Source organism: Haliotis asinina, chromosome 2 (assembly GCF_037392515.1).
Source record: "Haliotis asinina isolate JCU_RB_2024 chromosome 2, JCU_Hal_asi_v2, whole genome shotgun sequence".
NCBI classification, from domain to species: Eukaryota; Metazoa; Mollusca; class Gastropoda; order Lepetellida; family Haliotidae; genus Haliotis; species Haliotis asinina.
The window spans coordinates 6,229,767-6,252,099 of NC_090281.1; the positions used below are offsets into that span (position 1 = coordinate 6,229,767).

A 22,333-nucleotide genomic window follows, 5' to 3' on the forward strand; every position below is an offset into this window, starting at 1 on the left:
TACAGCCACAACACAGGAAGTGCTTACATGAAGAAAATAAACGCATGTTTCAATTCCTTTTTCAAGTACACTCCTCCTTATGTCTCTCAGGATTATGATGTTAACTGCTGTTTCCTCACATTGTGCATCATTTACAACAGTCGAATGCAAGTTAAGGTGTTGAAAAACCAGCACAGTCTCCATTTGTCTGGCACGTGATTTGTGACACTTGAGAAATATACATCTAAATTTCCGATCAGCGTTTCAAGCCTCGGTAGCGCAGTAGGTAGCGCGTCAGTCTCATAATCAGTCAAGCTTCCAATGTCAGAGCAATCTGAAGGTCGTGAGTTCGATCCTCACCCGGGGCATTACTTTTTTTTCTGTTTTTCCTTCATAATCATTACCATATTTGTTTCAAACTATTTCCACTCAGTTCTTCTACTGCTGTACCCGTCTGCCTGAAATAGTCTGACCGACAAATATGTGACAAATGATGCAAACTCGAAATGGCTGTACAGCCACAACACAGGAAGTGCTTACATGAAGAAAATAAACGCATGTTTCAATTCCTTTTTCAAGTACACTCCTCCTTACGTCTCTCAGGATTATGATGTTAACTGCTGTTTCCTCACATTGTGCATCATTTACAACAGTCGAATGCAAGTTAAGGTGTTGAAAAACCAGCACAGTCTCCATTTATCACGAAATGGCAGTACAGCCACAACACAGGAAGTGCTTACATGAAGAAAATAAACGCATGTTTCAATTCCTTTTTCAAATACACTTCTCATTACATCTGTCAGGATTATGATGTTAACTGCTGTTTCCTCACATTGTGCATCATTTACAACAGTCGAATGCAAGTTAAGGTGTTGAAAAACCATCACACTCTCCATTTGTCTGGCACGTGATTTGTGACAGTTGAGAAATATATATTTAAATTTCCGATCAGCGTTTCAAGCCTCGGTAGCGCAGTAGGTAGCGCGTCAGTCTCATAATCAGTCAAGCTTCCAATGTCAGAGCAATCTGAAGGTCGTGAGTTCGATCCTCACCCGGGGCATTTCTTTTTTTTCTGTTTTTCCTTCATAATCATTACCATATTTGTTTCAAACTATTTCCACTCAGCTCTTCTACTGCTGTACCCGTCTGCCTGAAATAGTCTGACCGATGAATATGTGACAAATGCAGCAACCACGAAATGGCTGTACAGCCACAACACAGGAAGTGCTTACATGAAGAAAATAAACGCATGTTTCAATTCCTTTTTCAAGTACACTCCTCCTTACGTCTCTCAGGATTATGATGTTAACTGCTGTTTCCTCACATTGTGCATCATTTACAACAGTCGAATGCAAGTTAAGGTGTTGAAAAACCAGCACAGTCTCCATTTATCTGGCACTTCATTTGTGACAGTTGAGAAATATATATTTAAATTTCCGATCAGCGTTTCAAGCCTCGGTAGCGCAGTAGGTAGCGCGTCAGTCTCATAATCAGTCAAGCTTCCAATGTCAGAGCAATCTGAAGGTCGTGAGTTCGATCCTCACCCAGGGATTTCTTTTTTCTGTTTTTCCTTCATAATCATTACCATATTTGTTTCAAACTATTTCTACTCAGCTCTTCTACTGCTGTACCCGTCTGCCTGAAATAGTCTGACCGATAAGTATGTGACAAATGCAGCAAACACGAAATGGCTGTACAGCCACAACACAGGAAGTGCTTACATGATGAAAATAAACGCATGTTTCAATTCCTTTTTCAAGTACACTCCTCCTTACGTCTCTCAGGATTATGATGTTAACTGCTGTTTCCTCACATTGTGCATCATTTACAACAGTCGAATGCAAGTTAAGGTGTTGAAAAACCAGCACAGTCTCCATTTATCTGGCACTTCATTTGTGACAGTTGAGAAATATGTATCCAAATTTCCGATCAGCGTTTCAAGCCTCGGTAGCGCAGTAGGTAGCGCGTCAGTCTCATAATCAGTCAAGCTTCCAATGTCAGAGCAATCTGAAGGTCGTCAGTTCCATCCTCACCCAGGGCATTTCTTTTTTCTGTTTTTCCTTCATAATCATTACCATATTTGTTTCAAACTATTTCTACTCAGCTCTTCTACTGCTGTACCCGTCTGCCTGAAATAGTCTGACCGATAAATATGTGACAAATGCAGCAACCACGAAATGGCTGTACAGCCACAACACAGGAAGTGCTTACATGAAGAAAATAAACGCATGTTTCAATTCCTTTTTCAAGTACACTCCTCCTTACGTCTCTCAGGATTATGATGTTAACTGCTGTTTCCTCACATTGTGCATCATTTACAACAGTCGAATGCAAGTTAAGGTGTTGAAAAACCAGCACAGTCTCCATTTATCTGGCACTTCATTTGTGACAGTTGAGAAATATATATCCAAATTTCCGATCAGCGTTTCAAGCCTCGGTAGCGCAGTAGGTAGCGCGTCAGTCTCATAATCAGTCAAGCTTCCAATGTCAGAGCAATCTGAAGGTCGTGAGTTCGATCCTCACCCGGGGCATTTCTTTTTTTTCTGTTTTTCCTTCATAATCATTACCATATTTGTTTCAAACTATTTCCACTCAGCTCTTCTACTGCTGTACCCGTCTGCCTGAAATAGTCTGACCGATAAATATGTGACAAATGCAGCAACCACGAAATGGCTGTACAGCCACAACACAGGAAGTGCTTACATGAAGAAAATAAACGCATGTTTCAATTCCTTTTTCAAGTACACTCCTCCTTATGTCTCTCAGGATTATGATGTTAACTGCTGTTTCCTCACATTGTGCATCATTTACAACAGTCGAATGCAAGTTAAGGTGTTGAAAAACCAGCACAGTCTCCATTTATCTGGCACTTCATTTGTGACAGTTGAGAAATATATATCCAAATTTCCGATCAGCGTTTCAAGCCTCGGTAGCGCAGTAGGTAGCGCGTCAGTCTCATAATCAGTCAAGCTTCCAATGTCAGAGCAATCTGAAGGTCGTGAGTTCGATCCTCACCCGGGGCATTTCTTTTTTTTCTGTTTTTCCTTCATAATCATTACCATATTTGTTTCAAACTATTTCCACTCAGCTCTTCTACTGCTGTACCCGTCTGCCTGAAATAGTCTGACCGATAAATATGTGACAAATGCAGCAACCACGAAATGGCTGTACAGCCACAACACAGGAAGTGCTTACATGAAGAAAATAAACGCATGTTTCAATTCCTTTTTCAAGTACACTCCTCCTTACGTCTCTCAGGATTATGATGTTAACTGCTGTTTCCTCACATTGTGCATCATTTACAACAGTCGAATGCAAGTTAAGGTGTTGGAAAACCAGCACAGTCTCCATTTATCTGGCACTTCATTTGTGACAGTTGAGAAATATATATTTAAATTTCCGATCAGCGTTTCAAGCCTCGGTAGCGCAGTAGGTAGCGCGTCAGTCTCATAATCAGTCAAGCTTCCAATGTCAGAGCAATCTGAAGGTCGTGAGTTCGATCCTCACCCGGGGCATTTCTTTTTTCTGTTTTTCCTTCATAATCATTACCATATTTGTTTCAAACTATTTCTACTCAGCTCTTCTACTGCTGTACCCGTCTGCCTGAAATATTCTGACCGATAAGTATGTGACAAATGCAGCAAACACGAAATGGCTGTACAGCCACAACACAGGAAGTGCTTACATGAAGAAAATAAACGCATGTTTCAATTCCTTTTTCAAGTACACTCCTCCTTACGTCTCTCAGGATTATGATGTTAACTGCTGTTTCCTCACATTGTGCATCATTTACAACAGTCGAATGCAAGTTAAGGTGTTGAAAAACCAGCACAGTCTCCATTTATCTGGCACTTCATTTGTGACAGTTGAGAAATATATATCCAAATTTCCGATCAGCGTTTCAAGCCTCGGTAGCGCAGTAGGTAGCGCGTCAGTCTCATAATCAGTCAAGCTTCCAATGTCAGAGCAATCTGAAGGTCGTGAGTTCGATCCTCACCCGGGGCATTTCTTTTTTTTCTGTTTTTCCTTCATAATCATTACCATATTTGTTTCAAACTATTTCCACTCAGCTCTTCTACTGCTGTACCCGTCTGCCTGAAATAGTCTGACCGATAAATATGTGACAAATGCAGCAACCACGAAATGGCTGTACAGCCACAACACAGGAAGTGCTTACATGAAGAAAATAAACGCATGTTTCAATTCCTTTTTCAAGTACACTCCTCCTTATGTCTCTCAGGATTATGATGTTAACTGCTGTTTCCTCACATTGTGCATCATTTACAACAGTCGAATGCAAGTTAAGGTGTTGAAAAACCAGCACAGTCTCCATTTGTCTGGCACGTGATTTGTGACACTTGAGAAATATACATCTAAATTTCCGATCAGCGTTTCAAGCCTCGGTAGCGCAGTAGGTAGCGCGTCAGTCTCATAATCAGTCAAGCTTCCAATGTCAGAGCAATCTGAAGGTCGTGAGTTCGATCCTCACCCGGGGCATTACTTTTTTTTCTGTTTTTCCTTCATAATCATTACCATATTTGTTTCAAACTATTTCCACTCAGTTCTTCTACTGCTGTACCCGTCTGCCTGAAATAGTCTGACCGACAAATATGTGACAAATGATGCAAACTCGAAATGGCTGTACAGCCACAACACAGGAAGTGCTTACATGAAGAAAATAAACGCATGTTTCAATTCCTTTTTCAAGTACACTCCTCCTTACGTCTCTCAGGATTATGATGTTAACTGCTGTTTCCTCACATTGTGCATCATTTACAACAGTCGAATGCAAGTTAAGGTGTTGAAAAACCAGCACAGTCTCCATTTATCACGAAATGGCAGTACAGCCACAACACAGGAAGTGCTTACATGAAGAAAATAAACGCATGTTTCAATTCCTTTTTCAAGTACACTCCTCCTTACGTCTCTCAGGATTATGATGTTAACTGCTGTTTCCTCACATTGTGCATCATTTACAACAGTCGAATGCAAGTTAAGGTGTTGAAAAACCAGCACAGTCTCCATTTATCTGGCACTTCATTTGTGACAGTTGAGAAATATATATTTAAATTTCCGATCAGCGTTTCAAGCCTCGGTAGCGCAGTAGGTAGCGCGTCAGTCTCATAATCAGTCAAGCTTCCAATGTCAGAGCAATCTGAAGGTCGTGAGTTCGATCCTCACCCAGGGATTTCTTTTTTCTGTTTTTCCTTCATAATCATTACCATATTTGTTTCAAACTATTTCTACTCAGCTCTTCTACTGCTGTACCCGTCTGCCTGAAATAGTCTGACCGATAAGTATGTGACAAATGCAGCAAACACGAAATGGCTGTACAGCCACAACACAGGAAGTGCTTACATGATGAAAATAAACGCATGTTTCAATTCCTTTTTCAAGTACACTCCTCCTTACGTCTCTCAGGATTATGATGTTAACTGCTGTTTCCTCACATTGTGCATCATTTACAACAGTCGAATGCAAGTTAAGGTGTTGAAAAACCAGCACAGTCTCCATTTATCTGGCACTTCATTTGTGACAGTTGAGAAATATGTATCCAAATTTCCGATCAGCGTTTCAAGCCTCGGTAGCGCAGTAGGTAGCGCGTCAGTCTCATAATCAGTCAAGCTTCCAATGTCAGAGCAATCTGAAGGTCGTCAGTTCCATCCTCACCCAGGGCATTTCTTTTTTCTGTTTTTCCTTCATAATCATTACCATATTTGTTTCAAACTATTTCTACTCAGCTCTTCTACTGCTGTACCCGTCTGCCTGAAATAGTCTGACCGATAAATATGTGACAAATGCAGCAACCACGAAATGGCTGTACAGCCACAACACAGGAAGTGCTTACATGAAGAAAATAAACGCATGTTTCAATTCCTTTTTCAAGTACACTCCTCCTTACGTCTCTCAGGATTATGATGTTAACTGCTGTTTCCTCACATTGTGCATCATTTACAACAGTCGAATGCAAGTTAAGGTGTTGAAAAACCAGCACAGTCTCCATTTATCTGGCACTTCATTTGTGACAGTTGAGAAATATATATCCAAATTTCCGATCAGCGTTTCAAGCCTCGGTAGCGCAGTAGGTAGCGCGTCAGTCTCATAATCAGTCAAGCTTCCAATGTCAGAGCAATCTGAAGGTCGTGAGTTCGATCCTCACCCGGGGCATTTCTTTTTTTTCTGTTTTTCCTTCATAATCATTACCATATTTGTTTCAAACTATTTCCACTCAGCTCTTCTACTGCTGTACCCGTCTGCCTGAAATAGTCTGACCGATAAATATGTGACAAATGCAGCAACCACGAAATGGCTGTACAGCCACAACACAGGAAGTGCTTACATGAAGAAAATAAACGCATGTTTCAATTCCTTTTTCAAGTACACTCCTCCTTATGTCTCTCAGGATTATGATGTTAACTGCTGTTTCCTCACATTGTGCATCATTTACAACAGTCGAATGCAAGTTAAGGTGTTGAAAAACCAGCACAGTCTCCATTTATCTGGCACTTCATTTGTGACAGTTGAGAAATATATATCCAAATTTCCGATCAGCGTTTCAAGCCTCGGTAGCGCAGTAGGTAGCGCGTCAGTCTCATAATCAGTCAAGCTTCCAATGTCAGAGCAATCTGAAGGTCGTGAGTTCGATCCTCACCCGGGGCATTTCTTTTTTTTCTGTTTTTCCTTCATAATCATTACCATATTTGTTTCAAACTATTTCCACTCAGCTCTTCTACTGCTGTACCCGTCTGCCTGAAATAGTCTGACCGATAAATATGTGACAAATGCAGCAACCACGAAATGGCTGTACAGCCACAACACAGGAAGTGCTTACATGAAGAAAATAAACGCATGTTTCAATTCCTTTTTCAAGTACACTCCTCCTTATGTCTCTCAGGATTATGATGTTAACTGCTGTTTCCTCACATTGTGCATCATTTACAACAGTCGAATGCAAGTTAAGGTGTTGGAAAACCAGCACAGTCTCCATTTATCTGGCACTTCATTTGTGACAGTTGAGAAATATATATTTAAATTTCCGATCAGCGTTTCAAGCCTCGGTAGCGCAGTAGGTAGCGCGTCAGTCTCATAATCAGTCAAGCTTCCAATGTCAGAGCAATCTGAAGGTCGTGAGTTCGATCCTCACCCGGGGCATTTCTTTTTTCTGTTTTTCCTTCATAATCATTACCATATTTGTTTCAAACTATTTCTACTCAGCTCTTCTACTGCTGTACCCGTCTGCCTGAAATATTCTGACCGATAAGTATGTGACAAATGCAGCAAACACGAAATGGCTGTACAGCCACAACACAGGAAGTGCTTACATGAAGAAAATAAACGCATGTTTCAATTCCTTTTTCAAGTACACTCCTCCTTACGTCTCTCAGGATTATGATGTTAACTGCTGTTTCCTCACATTGTGCATCATTTACAACAGTCGAATGCAAGTTAAGGTGTTGAAAAACCAGCACAGTCTCCATTTATCTGGCACTTCATTTGTGACAGTTGAGAAATATATATCCAAATTTCCGATCAGCGTTTCAAGCCTCGGTAGCGCAGTAGGTAGCGCGTCAGTCTCATAATCAGTCAAGCTTCCAATGTCAGAGCAATCTGAAGGTCGTCAGTTCGATCCTCACCCAGAGCATTTCTTTTCTCTGTTTTTCCTTCATAATCATTACCATATTTGTTTCTAACTATTTCTACTCAGCTCTTCTACTGCTGTACCCGTCTGCCTGAAATAGTCTGACCGATAAATATGTGACAAATGCAGCAACCACGAAATGGCTGTACAGCCACAACACAGGAAGTGCTTACATGAAGAAAATAAACGCATGTTTCAATTCCTTTTTCAAGTACACTCCTCCTTACGTCTCTCAGGATTATGATGTTAACTGCTGTTTCCTCACATTGTGCATCATTTACAACAGTCGAATGCAAGTTAAGGTGTTGAAAAACCAGCACAGTCTCCATTTATCTGGCACTTCATTTGTGACAATTGAGAAATATATATCTAAATTTCCGATCAGCGTTTCAAGCCTCGGTAGCGCAGTAGGTAGCGCTTCAGTCTCATAATCAGTCAAGCTTCCAATGTCAGAGCAATCTGAAGGTCGTGAGTTCGATCCTCACCCGGGGCATTTCTTTTTTTTCTGTTTTTCCTTCATAATCATTACCATATTTGTTTCAAACTTTTTCCACTCAGCTCTTCTACTGCTGTTCCCGTCTGCCTGAAATAGTCTGACCGATAAATATGTGACAAATGCAGCAACCACGAAATGGCTGTACAGCCACAACACAGGAAGTGCTTACATGAAGAAAATAAACGCATGTTTCAATTCCTTTTTCAAGTACACTCCTCCTTACGTCTCTCAGGATTATGATGTTAACTGCTGTTTCCTCACATTGTGCATCATTTACAACAGTCGAATGCAAGTTAAGGTGTTGAAAAACCAGCACAGTCTCCATTTATCACGAAATGGCTGTACAGCCACAACACACGAAGTGCTTACATGAAGAAAATAAACGCATGTTTCAATTCCTTTTTCATGTACACTTCTCATTACATCTGTCACGATTGTGATGTTAACTGCTGTTTCCTCACATTGTGCATCATTTACAACAGTCGAATGCAAGTTAAGGTGTTGGAAAACCAGCACAGTCTCCATTTGTCTGGCACGTGATTTGTGACACTTGAGAAATATATATCTAAATTTCCGATCAGCGTATCAAGCCTCGGTAGCGCAGTAGGTAGCGCGTCAGTCTCATAATCAATCAAGCTTCCAATGTCAGAGCATTCTGAAGGTCGTCAGTTCCATCCTCACCCAGGGCATTTCTTTTTTCTGTTTTTCCTTCATAATCATTACCATATTTGTTTCAAACTATTTCTACTCAGCTCTTCTACTGCTGTACCCGTCTGCCTGAAATAGTCTGACCGATAAATATGTGACAAATGCAGCAACCACGAAATGGCTGTACAGACACAACACACGAAGTGCTTACATGAAGAAAATAAACGCATGTTTCAATTCCTTTTTCAAGTACACTCCTCCTTACGTCTCTCAGGATTATGATGTTAACTGCTGTTTCCTCACATTGTGCATCATTTACAACAGTCGAATGCAAGTTAAGGTGTTGAAAAACCAGCACAGTCTCCATTTATCTGGCACTTCATTTGTGACAGTTGAGAAATATATATCCAAATTTCCGATCAGCGTTTCAAGCCTCGGTAGCGCAGTAGGTAGCGCGTCAGTCTCATAATCAGTCAAGCTTCCAATGTCAGAGCAATCTGAAGGTCGTGAGTTCGATCCTCACCCGGGGCATTTCTTTTTTTTTCTGTTTTTCCTTCATAATCATTACCATATTTGTTTCAAACTATTTCCACTCAGCTCTTCTACTGCTGTACCCGTCTGCCTGAAATAGTCTGACCGATAAATATGTGACAAATGCAGCAACCACGAAATGGCTGTACAGCCACAACACAGGAAGTGCTTACATGAAGAAAATAAACGCATGTTTCAATTCCTTTTTCAAGTACACTCCTCCTTATGTCTCTCAGGATTATGATGTTAACTGCTGTTTCCTCACATTGTGCATCATTTACAACAGTCGAATGCAAGTTAAGGTGTTGAAAAACCAGCACAGTCTCCATTTATCTGGCACTTCATTTGTGACAGTTGAGAAATATATATCCAAATTTCCGATCAGCGTTTCAAGCCTCGGTAGCGCAGTAGGTAGCGCGTCAGTCTCATAATCAGTCAAGCTTCCAATGTCAGAGCAATCTGAAGGTCGTCAGTTCGATCCTCACCCGGGGCATTTCTTTTTTCTGTTTTTCCTTCATAATCATTACCATATTTGTTTCAAACTATTTCTACTCAGCTCTTCTACTGCTGTACCCGTCTGCCTGAAATAGTCTGACCGATAAATATGTGACAAATGCAGCAAACACGAAATGGCTGTACAGCCACAACACAGGAAGTGCTTACATGAAGAAAAAAAACGCATGTTTCAATTCCTTTTTCAAGTACACTCCTCCTTACGTCTCTCAGGATTATGATGTTAACTGCTGTTTCCTCACATTGTGCATCATTTACAACAGTCGAATGCAAGTTAAGGTGTTGAAAAACCAGCACAGTCTCCATTTATCTGGCACTTCATTTGTGACAGTTGAGAAATATATATCCAAATTTCCGATCAGCGTTTCAAGCCTCGGTAGCGCAGTAGGTAGCGCGTCAGTCTCATAATCAGTCAAGCTTCCAATGTCAGAGCAATCTGAAGGTCGTGAGTTCGATCCTCACCCGGGGCATTTCTTTTTTTTCTGTTTTTCCTTCATAATCATTACCATATTTGTTTCAAACTATTTCCACTCAGCTCTTCTACTGCTGTACCCGTCTGCCTGAAATAGTCTGACCGATAAATATGTGACAAATGCAGCAACCACGAATTGGCTGTACAGCCACAACACAGGAAGTGCTTACATGAAGAAAATAAACGCATGTTTCAATTCCTTTTTCAAGTACACTCCTCCTTATGTCTCTCAGGATTATGATGTTAACTGCTGTTTCCTCACATTGTGCATCATTTACAACAGTCGAATGCAAGTTAAGGTGTTGGAAAACCAGCACAGTCTCCATTTATCTGGCACTTCATTTGTGACAGTTGAGAAATATATATTTAAATTTCCGATCAGCGTTTCAAGCCTCGGTAGCGCAGTAGGTAGCGCGTCAGTCTCATAATCAGTCAAGCTTCCAATGTCAGAGCAATCTGAAGGTCGTCAGTTCGATCCTCACCCGGGGCATTTCTTTTTTCTGTTTCTCCTTCATAATCATTACCATATTTGTTTCAAACTATTTCTACTCAGCTCTTCTAGTGCTGTACCCGTCTGCCTGAAATATTCTGACCGATAAGTATGTGACAAATGCAGCAAACACGAAATGGCTGTACAGCCACAACACAGGAAGTGCTTACATGAAGAAAATAAACGCATGTTTCAATTCCTTTTTCAAGTACACTCCTCCTTACGTCTCTCAGGATTATGATGTTAACTGCTGTTTCCTCACATTGTGCATCATTTACAACAGTCGAATGCAAGTTAAGGTGTTGAAAAACCAGCACAGTCTCCATTTATCTGGCACTTCATTTGTGACAGTTGAGAAATATATATCCAAATTTCCGATCAGCGTTTCAAGCCTCGGTAGCGCAGTAGGTAGCGCGTCAGTCTCATAATCAGTCAAGCTTCCAATGTCAGAGCAATCTGAAGGTCGTCAGTTCGATCCTCACCCAGAGTAGTATAGGTAATGGGGGTTCTGGACCACTTTCAAGAAATATCTCTACAAAGCCTTATTTAGTAAATAAGGCTTTGGTTGGGCTATTAGCTCTTGCTACTATTACCCCTACTATAAAAAAGTTGGCGGTAATTACTGTGCCTTGGTAGGAGGTAATACTGTGCCGTACGGTACGATCAATAATTCTTCTCTTACAAATCCCCTACCCGGCCCACCCCTCAAGTAGTACAAGTTAGGTTCGTCGGTTTTCATATCCACTTTATCTATGTTGTAAGTTTTGACTGACCATATAGGATCGGTGGCTCGCTTACGGCTATCGCCCCCTATGTTATGTTTATATCGATGAAACAGTTTAACGTGAACCGCCTATGATCTCTTTGGTGTTCGTAATAAAGGCTTGTTGGGCTTTTTGTATCCCCTGTTCTATGTACTTTTTTTTCTCATCCTCGCTGATAGCAGACTTACGAGACTTGGACCGAATATCTTGTTTCATTCCGTTATATTTTGTGAGTTCAGATAGGATTGAACGAAACTCCTCTTCTGAGATCTTACTGTCAGAGAGTGCCGCGGAAATTCGCTCACTCACTGTGTTCAGCTTTGCTTCGGCCAGAACCCTGATCTCGTCGTGTTTCAATGCCTTACGATTAAGTCTGCGTGATACTAACTTAAGAGCCAACCCTACCAACCCTGTCACCCCAGCCGTTATTTCAATACCTAGCACTATAGGTGCAGCCACGATGGTGGTTAACAACCCAACGCCTGCCGCCCCTAGTCCCATGCTGGTTGCCATAAGGGTAGTGTCAGCCCCGTCCACGATATTGAAAGCTCTATTATATTTTTTACATAGTGCTTTCCGCGTGTCACGGTCTTGTTCTAATTGGCGTTTCACATCACATAACTGCCTCAAGCGGAACCCATCTACGGTTTCCAATGTCTTCGCTACTTCCTCTACAACTGGGTACAGGCCCATCCTATAATGTATATTTTGAAAGATATTTTAATTGGGGTTCAGTTAATATTCTATCAATGTATTTGAAGTCTATAAGTTCTAGACTGTTAGTCAGGGTAATAGGTGAGAGGCTAATAGGATTTGTTGGTATAGAATGAACCCCAAGGAGGCTTATTGAGTGGTTTATAGGACCCGTGGTATCCTGTTGTATAACAATACGGCAATATTTGCCTTTGTGTATGCTAAACCAGCCTATTGCCACCCCGGGTAAAATTTGGTGTCTTATTGGGCGGTCTCCATTGTCTGAATACTCAAAGAAGACTTCTATGATGAGTGTGAAAGGGGGGGTTATTATTTCAGGATTACTAAATGTTAATTTATTTTCGAAGAAAGCCGATAACCCATTTATGCTACTTCTTATTAATGTCCTCTCCGGAATGAAATCCCCGACCCAGATACCGTTATTCCTAATCTTAGAGATACGCCCCAATTCAGTTAATGTGATATAAGGTGAGGTGGGTGTTAAGTTGAGCAGCCATTTAGGCTCTTTAAAATCTAATAACGACACCCGTTTGTACACGTTGTCTTCGAATTGTAGGACGTATAATTCACCTTCCTCACCAGGCTGATCGAATCCCTCCGTATCTCCCAGGTCGTTAAGCGTAGTGTTGGGATGATGACTAGTCATTATTATACTATTATGATATAATTTCCAACTGGTTTTCTGATAATAATTCAGGGGTTAACTTAATACCCATGAAGTGTATGTTGTCAGGCAGGAAGATATTGATTAGTGATATCTTATTTTCCACGATCACGTTGACCCCCTGCAGACTGGTCTTGGAGTCGACACCCACCCGCACGTAAACGTTGCAAACTTGATACTGGTGTCGTTTCACCCACCCGAGTTTGATCCCCTTCACGATCTCGACATCATTCACCGATGGTTCCCCTAGGTAGACTTTGATGAACAGTGTTGAGTTTGCCGGTAGACTCTCTAGTATCTTGACCACGCCTTCGAATTCAGACACCAACTGCAATTTCACGTTTTGTATGGCCGGTTTACTCGATAGCATGTGGGCTGCTATAGTGTTGACTGGGCTGACGACTATGCTACGTCTCTGAGTTGGGACGTAAGCCACGAGCAGGGTTCCATTGTTCACGACTTTGTTTAGGTGGTTGTCTTTGTTATCCGTGAACAGTAAGGGGAGACGAGTCTAATATTGAGAAACCATTTGTTATCGGGTAACAACACCCACTTGTCATCTTCGGTGAAGACGAGCATATATGGTTTGTTTTTGACGACGGTAGTGCTCTCAACATCGTCTAAGTCGAACAGTTTACCTCCGAACGATGGGTATATTACCCAACTATTATCACCGGTGTTGACAAGGGAGTACTTAGTGTTTACTGTTGCTCTTGTGGTATCTATCATATCACTTAGGGTTCCACCGGAGGGGATTTCAACGCGTTTGTAAATGTTGTTTTTCAGTTGCAAGGCATACGATTTACCATCTACTCCGGGAGCGTCGAAACCGCGTGTGTCTCCGAGGTCGGAGATCCCGATATTGACGCATTTTTTCACTCCGGGCCCTTGTGCGCTGGTCATGTTACATGAAGTGTTAAGCTGAGGTATCCTATATTTACAGGATTATGATTTATATCTAACACCGATATTGTCAGCTCAGGTATGTTGCCCTGGGTTAATCTCTTATACTGCCGTGGTGAAAACGACTCGGTTCTACCGTCGTTGAATTTCTCAGTTTTCACCGGCACTGCTCTCAGTATAGTGGAAGGGTGACCTCCTTGAATGTTATACGTTGTGCTCACCTGACCGAGATGAATGTATAACTCTCGGTACGGTACTAGGTCGGGTAACTTCGTACCTGTGACGGTTGTTGTTGGTTTTATCTCGTCAGGAGACATACCGAGTATCCTTGCTAATGGTCGGCCGAGCCTCAAAGGGTTTATTCCATTGTTGATTAACACCACTGTACCGTTTGAGTCGTTCATCTTGAGTTCGGCTCCCAGGGGTTTGAAGACCTCGTCGTTTAGAGAGCACACGCTGTAGTAGCCGTCAGTTATCTGACTGCGAGTTCCACTGACGAACAGCTTATTGTTGCTGATATTAATGTTAGTCCATTGCGGCAGGTAGGTGATATCGCAGAGTGCGACTTCGAGTTGGCCTGACGTGTTATCGATCGCGTGCGTCAGTTGAACGGCCTCACCGCTCGTTATTCCAGGAAGTGTTATGTACATATTATAATATATGAATTATAAATTATAATATGGATTTAGCACACTTGAAAATCGTGGTGAATGCAGATGGTACGGGGTTTAAAACAACCTTTATTGATATCTTTGAAAAGTATGTCGTGTCCGTTAATAACGCGCAGGCGGTGGTAAACTGGAATCAAAACCCAATGCAGTTTTGGCAGAACCAACTCAACTTTGCTGTGTGGTGTGCGACGACAGGGTCGGGTGTGACACCAGACTACGGTATAGACGAACTGAGTAAGGCGGTTATTTTGTTTCATATTTATTATCAAACGAGACGAATATTGAAGGAAATAAGTGCTCCTCTTCCCCAAGATAAAGCGTGGAGTATGACGAATAACCCCTATGATAGACGCGCTTATGAACGTGTTTGTGGGGAGTTTGAGATTCCAACGAATAAAGACTTTCGCCTTCCTGGTGTGAACCATGGTCTCGGTATAGTTCTCGTGTACTTCTACAGGTCCGGAAAATATTATGCCGGTTCTAAAGATGGTTCATACAACCCACACCGTCATACATTTACAGGCCCCACAACGAATGAAAAGATCCATGTCAGCTGTATAAAGCAAACCAGTCCTGATGCAGCCACAGCCTGGACTAAAATGATCTCAAAAACATCGAAAGGATTCACTCGTGCTGGTACAATACGCTTGAACGACTCGATTCGAACGTACGTGTGGGCGCTGTTGGGTGCGCAGTCGATGACGCGTTCTAACATCCTCGGTAAGGGAACTGCTTACGACGCTCAGACACAATTCGTTTCCAACGTTGAGGATGCTATCAATTCTCCAGTTGATCTCCCGAGGGCTATCGACCGTTACCAAAACGTGTTAGAATACGCCAGATCGAAAGTCAATTACGTGTTCGGCGTGGGGTTGTACATGGCCCCGAGTGATATGCAACTGAGAATAAAAAAAGTGGTGGGTTATAACAACAAAATAGTTATAGCTACGAAGGATCAAAAGTTGGGTATCAACTCCGATATTAACACCCCTTATATCCCGCACATCCCACCACGTGAAAAGGGTATAGTGGCGCCACCCCCGGAGTCTAAAGTTCATGTGTCCCCCCCACACCCTCATGTGCATGTGGGGGTACCCCCCTTTCAGCAGCATATTGATAATAAAACGGCCCTGGTGGTTGGTGGGGTAACTTTGGGACTTATTTGGTTAAAGATTTCTTAGCCGCTACGTACACCAGACCCGCCACGGCGACGATGGCTGCCCACAGGTTTTGACTGAGCCACATGGCAGTTTTAGACAGAGCGCTCAACAACCACGAGACGATGCTACCCAGGATGCCGGGAAGGGCTTCGGCGGCTTTACCAGCCAGTTTAGCTAGGCCTTCCCCGAGTTTTTTAATCCAGTCTTTAACACCCCCACCGCCACTTGGAGTTCCGCCGCCGCCAGGTGTGGAGGGAACTCCCATAGTACCCCCTGTTAGTGACACCACCAGGGTTGATATAATGAAACCCAATGCAGTCAGAATGCTGGCGATGGTGATCCCTTGCTCCCGGAACAATATCCGAATCCTGTCTGCTAACGTGGTGTCTCGGTGGAGGACTTGATTGATGGTTTCCCGTATACGGCTGACCTGGGATCTAAGCTTTTCTTTGTAGCCGGACGCTGTCTCCAACCAGGTCTGCCTTTCATCTTCCAAATTACGTATTCGTTCCTCAATGGTGGCTTTCATAGACTCGTCCTCAGTTTCACCGAGTTTTTTCTTTTCATAGGCGATGTGGTCGTCTATCTCACTCATTTTGGCTGTGCTTTTCCAGAGCTGACCACGAATGGTTTGCATCAACAGATCCAACCCCCTCAGTTCCCGAACGGTAAATTCGAGCCCCGGGAAGGGTTCGTTCTCGTAGTCGGCCAACATCTTTTTAATATCATAAGTCATGTTTTGATCTGATGTGGCGTCCCTGATGCCTTCCAGACCTTGAACTAACTTCGGAGGATACTGCTTAGGTCGCGCGCCACCGTAATCTATGAAACCTAGTTCATCTTGGACCAACTGACTTCCATGTTTACCGGCTAATGTTGATAAAGCAAGCGGTTCTCTAGTGCGTTTATTCATGAGATCGATCTCCGGGCGAGACTTCAAACGCAGCGTGCCATTGCTGAGGGTAAAATCGGAATAGTTCCTTCCCAACGGCTTGAGTTTGGATTTATTTTCAACTGCGTTGTAATAATCGTCGACGGCGCCTTTAAGGAGCTCGTCACCTTGCGAGAATGAGGTCTCCTGGTCATCATTGAATGCCTGGGCACTATCGTCCCACATATCATCCATAGGTATGTCTTCATCCATTAGTATTAAAAATATATTTCATTTATATAACAATGTACGGTAGAAAATTAGATCCTTTCAGAAAATTGAGAGAGCCATTAGGTGCCAGAGCCGTGCGACAGTCGGTGACCATCACCAACAACCCCAGCAAGATAGACCAGAATCAAACTCTGCTGGTTAGATTTCCAAACCTTGGTGAGAATGACCTCATTGTACCAGGCACTGTTCGACTGGCGTTCAATATCACGTTGACCTCCGACAACGACAAACGCGAGCTAGTGCGGAACGTGGGTCGAGCTATCATCAAGAAAACGACCGTCAAGATCAGCGGTAACGAGGTGTTGAGTATCGACGACAGCGACGTGTTTCACTGCTACAAGGATCTCTGGAAAAGCGAGAGAGAACGAGTCAATGATGTGTACCAGGGTATCAGCAAATCAACCCGGGCGCGCATAGGGTACGTCTTCACGACAGACCAGCAAGACAAGCTATCGGACGGTGAAAAGGCCATCGCTCTAGCATACGGGAATCGATTCTGCGTGCCGCTCGACTTCGAGTTGCTCACGGGACACGCGCCGTTTTACCAGGCCGCGCTGGGTGATAGGCTAGAATACGAGCTCACGTTTAACGACTATAGCAAAGTAGTGCGTACGCCGAACGGTGATGAGGCCAGTTATGCCATAGACAACATCTCTCTGGAGTTCGACATGGTCACTAGCCCGGAGCTGGCCAGGCAGGTTCGAAGCCAGTACTCTGGGAAGATGGCTATCCTGTACGATCGCGTACTGAGGCATAGATCAGTCGTGCGAGATAAGAGCGACACTGTGTGGAATATCAACCTTAACGTGCCGGCGCGATCGATGAAAGGTATCCTGGTCGTCCCCGTGGAGGATTACGATCCATTCCGGAGGGACAGCGAGAAGTTTTTCAACCCCGAGATTGAAAAGGTGGAAGTTACCATCGAGGGCGTGCCCAACCAGCTGTTCAGTCATGGTATGAGACCACACCAGCAGTGGGATGAGATAAAAAAGCTACCAGTGGGGGATTACATAACAAAGGACCTGGACCTCGGCTCCGTGCAGATCGGTGAATACCTGACCACCAAGTACGCCCTATGGTTGGACATGCGATCCACGGATGATGATAAACTGCACGGTAGCGGGCGCCGTATAGATAACGGTAGCGAAGGGATAACCATCCAGATTACTAAGAAGGCTCAAACCGCTGGTAAGTTGAAATTATATCTGTACGTTATTATGGACGCGCAACTTAATATAGACAATGGGAGATTCGTGCAAGCCATCTACTGATGGGGGAGACCCCCTGGGGTTACCCACTGACCCACACTGCGCTATCATATGCGGGCAGACTGGCTGTGGGAAGACCGTTTTCGTGTTGGATATGTTGGAGGGTTACTACAAGGATGTGTTCGATAACATTGTTATCATGTGCCCTACTCTGAGCATGAATAAAACGTACGCGCGACCTTGGGTGATGACGGACCCGGACGTACACAAAATCGACCCTGGAACACGCCTGCAGGACTGGTTGAAAGCTCTTCACGAGAAATTTAAAGGGGAACCGACGCTGTTCATATTAGACGACTGCAGCGCTAATCGCGAGATAACAAAAAAGAGAGACATGCTATCGTACCTGGCCTTCTCCGGCCGTCATGCAAATCACAGCGTCTGGGTGCTAACGCAGAAGTTCAACTCGGTGTTGAAAGACCTCAGGGAGCAGACGCGATGGGTGGCCTTATTTCACTGCAAGGACAGGGATTCGTTCGAGGAGTGTTTGAGAGAGAACGATGTGATGAGTAAATTAGAACGGGAACGGGTGAAGAAACAGCTCGCTGAAACTAAACACGCTAAGCTCGTACTAAAGACCGACCAACCAGTAGCATATATAGTATGCTAAAGCTAAGCAAAGCTAAGCTAAAGCTAAGCAAAGCTAAGCAAAGCTAAGCAAAGCTATGATATTTGAAGTATTTGTCGTGTGCAACTTAACATTCATTTCTCTGTGTTTTGTCTGCATCGGGTATTATATAGTTAAAACTAAATCTTACTTGTTATATTATAAGATGGAGTGTGAGGAATTGCTCGAACAATTGGTACCTGGGGGTACGGCAGGCCCCACTGATGACAAGCGAGAGAAACTGGTGGCGTTGGCTGTTGGCGGCAAAGCCAAACATTACTTTGGAGACTACACCCCGGATAAAATTCACAAAATGTCAGCCGAAGAAATCGATAAGCTATACGCTAGATACGAGTCCCGGCTCGGAGCAGAAATGACAAAGACAATAGGATCGGCTATGACCCAGATATACACCGGTATTGTATCACACTTCCTTCCCATTCCACCAGAGCGCCGACTTTACCTGTGGGAGGACCTCGAGAAAGACCCTTTTATCGAACACGCCGTGAGCTCTATCAGCTGCGGGCTGTACCACAAATATGGTATGTTGTTGGCTCCAGTGACGGCGGCGATTATCACGGCAAAACATTGTCAATTTGAGAGAAAGAATAATAATAATAGTATAGATGGATGCTGCACAGGAAACCCCAGTGGAGGAGACCCCAGTGGTGGTACCCCCTTCACAGGAACCAGTGACGGTGGAGACCACTTCAACAGTAACCAGACAGAAGAATCCTAAGAGAGTAGCTGCCGGTAAAAAACGGTGGTGTAACCAACATAAAGTGACCAATCCAACCCGACTGTTGTTGGCTGTAGGCGTAACTGCTGCCTTGGCTATCTCGTGGTTATATACACGTGAGGGAAACCCTAACCGTGAGGTGGATACCCCCACGCCGCCGGAAGGCCCCACTATTGATCCGCATATCATGTTATAATTTTAATATTTTATATCATATACATAATGTCTGAGGGGAAAACGTTCGTCAACGACGCATACCACGCCACAGTGGTCGCTAGTCTAGCCGTAGGGTACGCTCGGTTGACTAAAATGGTGCTTAAACAACCAACTATCAAGCTAGATTTCAACCTGCAGGATATGGGTATGCTCATAATGAACCTTGGTATGGCGATGGCCACAAAAGACATCCTAGTAAAACAAGGAATAATACCTGATAATATAATGAAATAAATATAGGGATGGCCACGATAGCTATGATGGTCGGTGGGGCGTTAGTGAATGCCCTGGCATTTTCCGGGAGTAATTTCCTCTTCTCGAAACTACGAGATGATCACGCGGCTGAAATACAGGAAGAAAGGAAGCGACACGATCTCGCTACTGAGAAATTACAAAGAGCACAGGCCGAGTACGCTAAAAAACGCCTCCAGAGGATCGATTTTATTAACGAACAACTCACGCGTGAAAACCATGCCGTTCAAACATTCAACGATGTCGATGAAGCAATGAAAGAATACTACCTACTAACTGGTAAACAATTGGAACCGCTCAATAAACCCACACTCGCTCAGTACTACACACCATCCAAGGGGCAAATGAATCGTGAACTGGGCTTCATAGTGTTGGGTATAGCAGCTACTGCGTTGGTTGCGAAGCAATTAAACTAAAATACCTATATAAGTAAACATGAGACCCGCTCCATACCGATGTGAATATATACTTATGGGGAAGACCGAGGCCTGTGGTAGGAAATGCAGGAATCAGGGGTTCTGTTGTTTCCATATGGGAAGCCCTAACTACACGTGTTCTGTGTGTGGTATCGGGGTTAAAGGGCACTACTGTTTATGTAAAGCTCACGGAGCGAACGTAGTCAGACATCAACTCATATACGAGAATAAAAAAGGCTACATAAAAGAACGTAGGCGACTGCTCAAGATAGCCACTTAAGAGTTACCTCCCCTTACTGTGAACCAATTAGACATTAGTTTTCTTAGGTGTAAACACGATGTCTACTGTGCGCGAGCTCAAGAGGGTCGCAAAACAGAGAGGTGTTATCGGGTATTCTCGAATGCGGAAGCCAGCATTGTTGAGATTACTAGGTTTAGAAGCCCCTCCTACGGTAAAACAATTAAAAGCTCAAGCAAAACAGCTTGGACACACGGGTTATTCAAACCTGGGGAGAGCCGGGTTAACCGCATTGTTATCACATGCCCCCGTAGCAAAACCTCCCACTGTAAAACAACTGAAAGCCGAGGCACACGATTTGGGTTTAGGCGGGTATTCTCGTATGAGAAAACCACAGCTCGTAGAATTATTACGACAGAATAGAGCTGTTGACCTACAGTTCGTGAGCACTGAGCGCGCTGTAGGCAACTATTTGAGAGGTTGGCGCATGCACGTTGATAGAAACATAGACATTACAGATATCAAGCCTCTGATAGCTGATAAGGTCAACCAGGAACTAAATAATCTAGGAAGTATCAAGTTTCAGATCACAGTGAAAATGTCGCTCGATAAGCAAGTTGGGAGTACCACTGAATATGTTCAGCCTTACTTCCGAGGCCAACAAGAGGTCGTCACACATGCAGAGACCATTGACGCATCAATCGATAATAGTTTTCAGCAGATACGAGAATACCTAGAACGCTACACACACTTGGGGTCCGGGTGGGCTGTAGATAAAATCGATAATGTCTATCTAGACATAGCTAACTACGTGCCGTTCAGAGGCGGGTCATACCTAGCCTTGCCTCCCTACTATAGAAACAAACATGCTATAGTAAACGTTAAGAATAGAGGAAACGATTGCCTGAGGTTAGCTATCAGGTCAGCCTTATTTCCAGCTGGCACTCATTCAGATAGGCTTTCTAGCTATCCCCAAGATGATGGGCTTAATTGGGATGGTATAGATGAACCCACCCCCATATCCCAGATCACTAAAGTAGAAAAACAGAATAATCTGGCTATAAATGTCTTTGGGCACGAAGGCAACACAACAATAGTACACAGGGTCAGCCCGGTGAAGGATCGTCAAGTTATCAATATATTCATGATCCAGCGAGGTGAAAAGTATCACTACACATGGATAAAACATCTCAGCCGGTTGTTGCACGACCAATCGGCACACAGAGAAAAGACCCACTTCTGTGAACGATGCCTACACGGTTTCAGTCGAGCTGATTTGTTAGAATCCCACCGGGATGATTGTCAAGGTGTGGGGCAGACGGCCATACGAGTCGACATGCCTAAGGAAGGTGAAAATATCCTAAAATTCAGTAACCACAAGAACCAAATGTCTGTACCTTATATTATATACGCCGACTTCGAAGCCTTAGTTGTGGGTGGGGATTCCCCCACACCCCCTAGTGGGGGTAGCTTCACCCACAAGACACAAGAGCATAAAGCCTGTTCGTTTGGATACATTGTCGTCCGTTGTGACGGGGAAACGAAAGCTCCGGTAGTGTATAGGGGGCCTGACGCGGCTGAAAGGTTTCTAAAGTGTTTGCAGGAGGAAGAAAAAATTATTAGGAATGCATTGTATAGAATCGCTCCCATGCGTATGACCCGAGCCGACAGGCTAGCTCACGCTAGTAGCACTAACTGTCACGTGTGTGAATCACCACTTAACGGTGATTCGGTGAGAGATCACTGTCACATAACTGGTAAGTATAGAGGCGCCGCTCACAACGCGTGCAA

At 43.6% G+C, this 22,333-nt stretch overlaps 12 non-coding genes across 12 annotated transcripts; all 12 read left to right on the plus strand.

Annotated features, from left to right (window-relative positions):
- Positions 1-247: 247 nt before the first annotated feature.
- On the plus strand, positions 248-347 carry Trnam-cau (transfer RNA methionine (anticodon CAU)). Its single transcript has 2 exons — positions 248-284; positions 312-347. It is a non-coding gene; the product is annotated as a tRNA-Met (tRNA).
- A 592-nt stretch (positions 348-939) lies between these two features.
- On the plus strand, positions 940-1,039 carry Trnam-cau (transfer RNA methionine (anticodon CAU)). Its single transcript has 2 exons — positions 940-976; positions 1,004-1,039. It is a non-coding gene; the product is annotated as a tRNA-Met (tRNA).
- A 1,371-nt stretch (positions 1,040-2,410) lies between these two features.
- Trnam-cau (transfer RNA methionine (anticodon CAU)) lies at positions 2,411-2,510 on the plus strand. Its single transcript has 2 exons — positions 2,411-2,447; positions 2,475-2,510. It is a non-coding gene; the product is annotated as a tRNA-Met (tRNA).
- A 392-nt stretch (positions 2,511-2,902) lies between these two features.
- Trnam-cau (transfer RNA methionine (anticodon CAU)) lies at positions 2,903-3,002 on the plus strand. The gene is made up of 2 exons: positions 2,903-2,939; positions 2,967-3,002. It is a non-coding gene; the product is annotated as a tRNA-Met (tRNA).
- Positions 3,003-3,394: 392 nt separating this feature from the next.
- Trnam-cau (transfer RNA methionine (anticodon CAU)) lies at positions 3,395-3,494 on the plus strand. Its single transcript has 2 exons — positions 3,395-3,431; positions 3,459-3,494. It is a non-coding gene; the product is annotated as a tRNA-Met (tRNA).
- Positions 3,495-3,884: 390 nt separating this feature from the next.
- On the plus strand, positions 3,885-3,984 carry Trnam-cau (transfer RNA methionine (anticodon CAU)). Its single transcript has 2 exons — positions 3,885-3,921; positions 3,949-3,984. It is a non-coding gene; the product is annotated as a tRNA-Met (tRNA).
- Positions 3,985-4,376: 392 nt separating this feature from the next.
- On the plus strand, positions 4,377-4,476 carry Trnam-cau (transfer RNA methionine (anticodon CAU)). Its single transcript has 2 exons — positions 4,377-4,413; positions 4,441-4,476. It is a non-coding gene; the product is annotated as a tRNA-Met (tRNA).
- Positions 4,477-6,047: 1,571 nt separating this feature from the next.
- Trnam-cau (transfer RNA methionine (anticodon CAU)) lies at positions 6,048-6,147 on the plus strand. The gene is made up of 2 exons: positions 6,048-6,084; positions 6,112-6,147. It is a non-coding gene; the product is annotated as a tRNA-Met (tRNA).
- Positions 6,148-6,539: 392 nt separating this feature from the next.
- On the plus strand, positions 6,540-6,639 carry Trnam-cau (transfer RNA methionine (anticodon CAU)). Its single transcript has 2 exons — positions 6,540-6,576; positions 6,604-6,639. It is a non-coding gene; the product is annotated as a tRNA-Met (tRNA).
- Positions 6,640-7,031: 392 nt separating this feature from the next.
- Positions 7,032-7,131, plus strand: Trnam-cau (transfer RNA methionine (anticodon CAU)). Its single transcript has 2 exons — positions 7,032-7,068; positions 7,096-7,131. It is a non-coding gene; the product is annotated as a tRNA-Met (tRNA).
- A 2,062-nt stretch (positions 7,132-9,193) lies between these two features.
- Trnam-cau (transfer RNA methionine (anticodon CAU)) lies at positions 9,194-9,293 on the plus strand. The gene is made up of 2 exons: positions 9,194-9,230; positions 9,258-9,293. It is a non-coding gene; the product is annotated as a tRNA-Met (tRNA).
- An 883-nt stretch (positions 9,294-10,176) lies between these two features.
- Positions 10,177-10,276, plus strand: Trnam-cau (transfer RNA methionine (anticodon CAU)). Its single transcript has 2 exons — positions 10,177-10,213; positions 10,241-10,276. It is a non-coding gene; the product is annotated as a tRNA-Met (tRNA).
- The last annotated feature ends 12,057 nt before the right edge of the window (positions 10,277-22,333 follow it).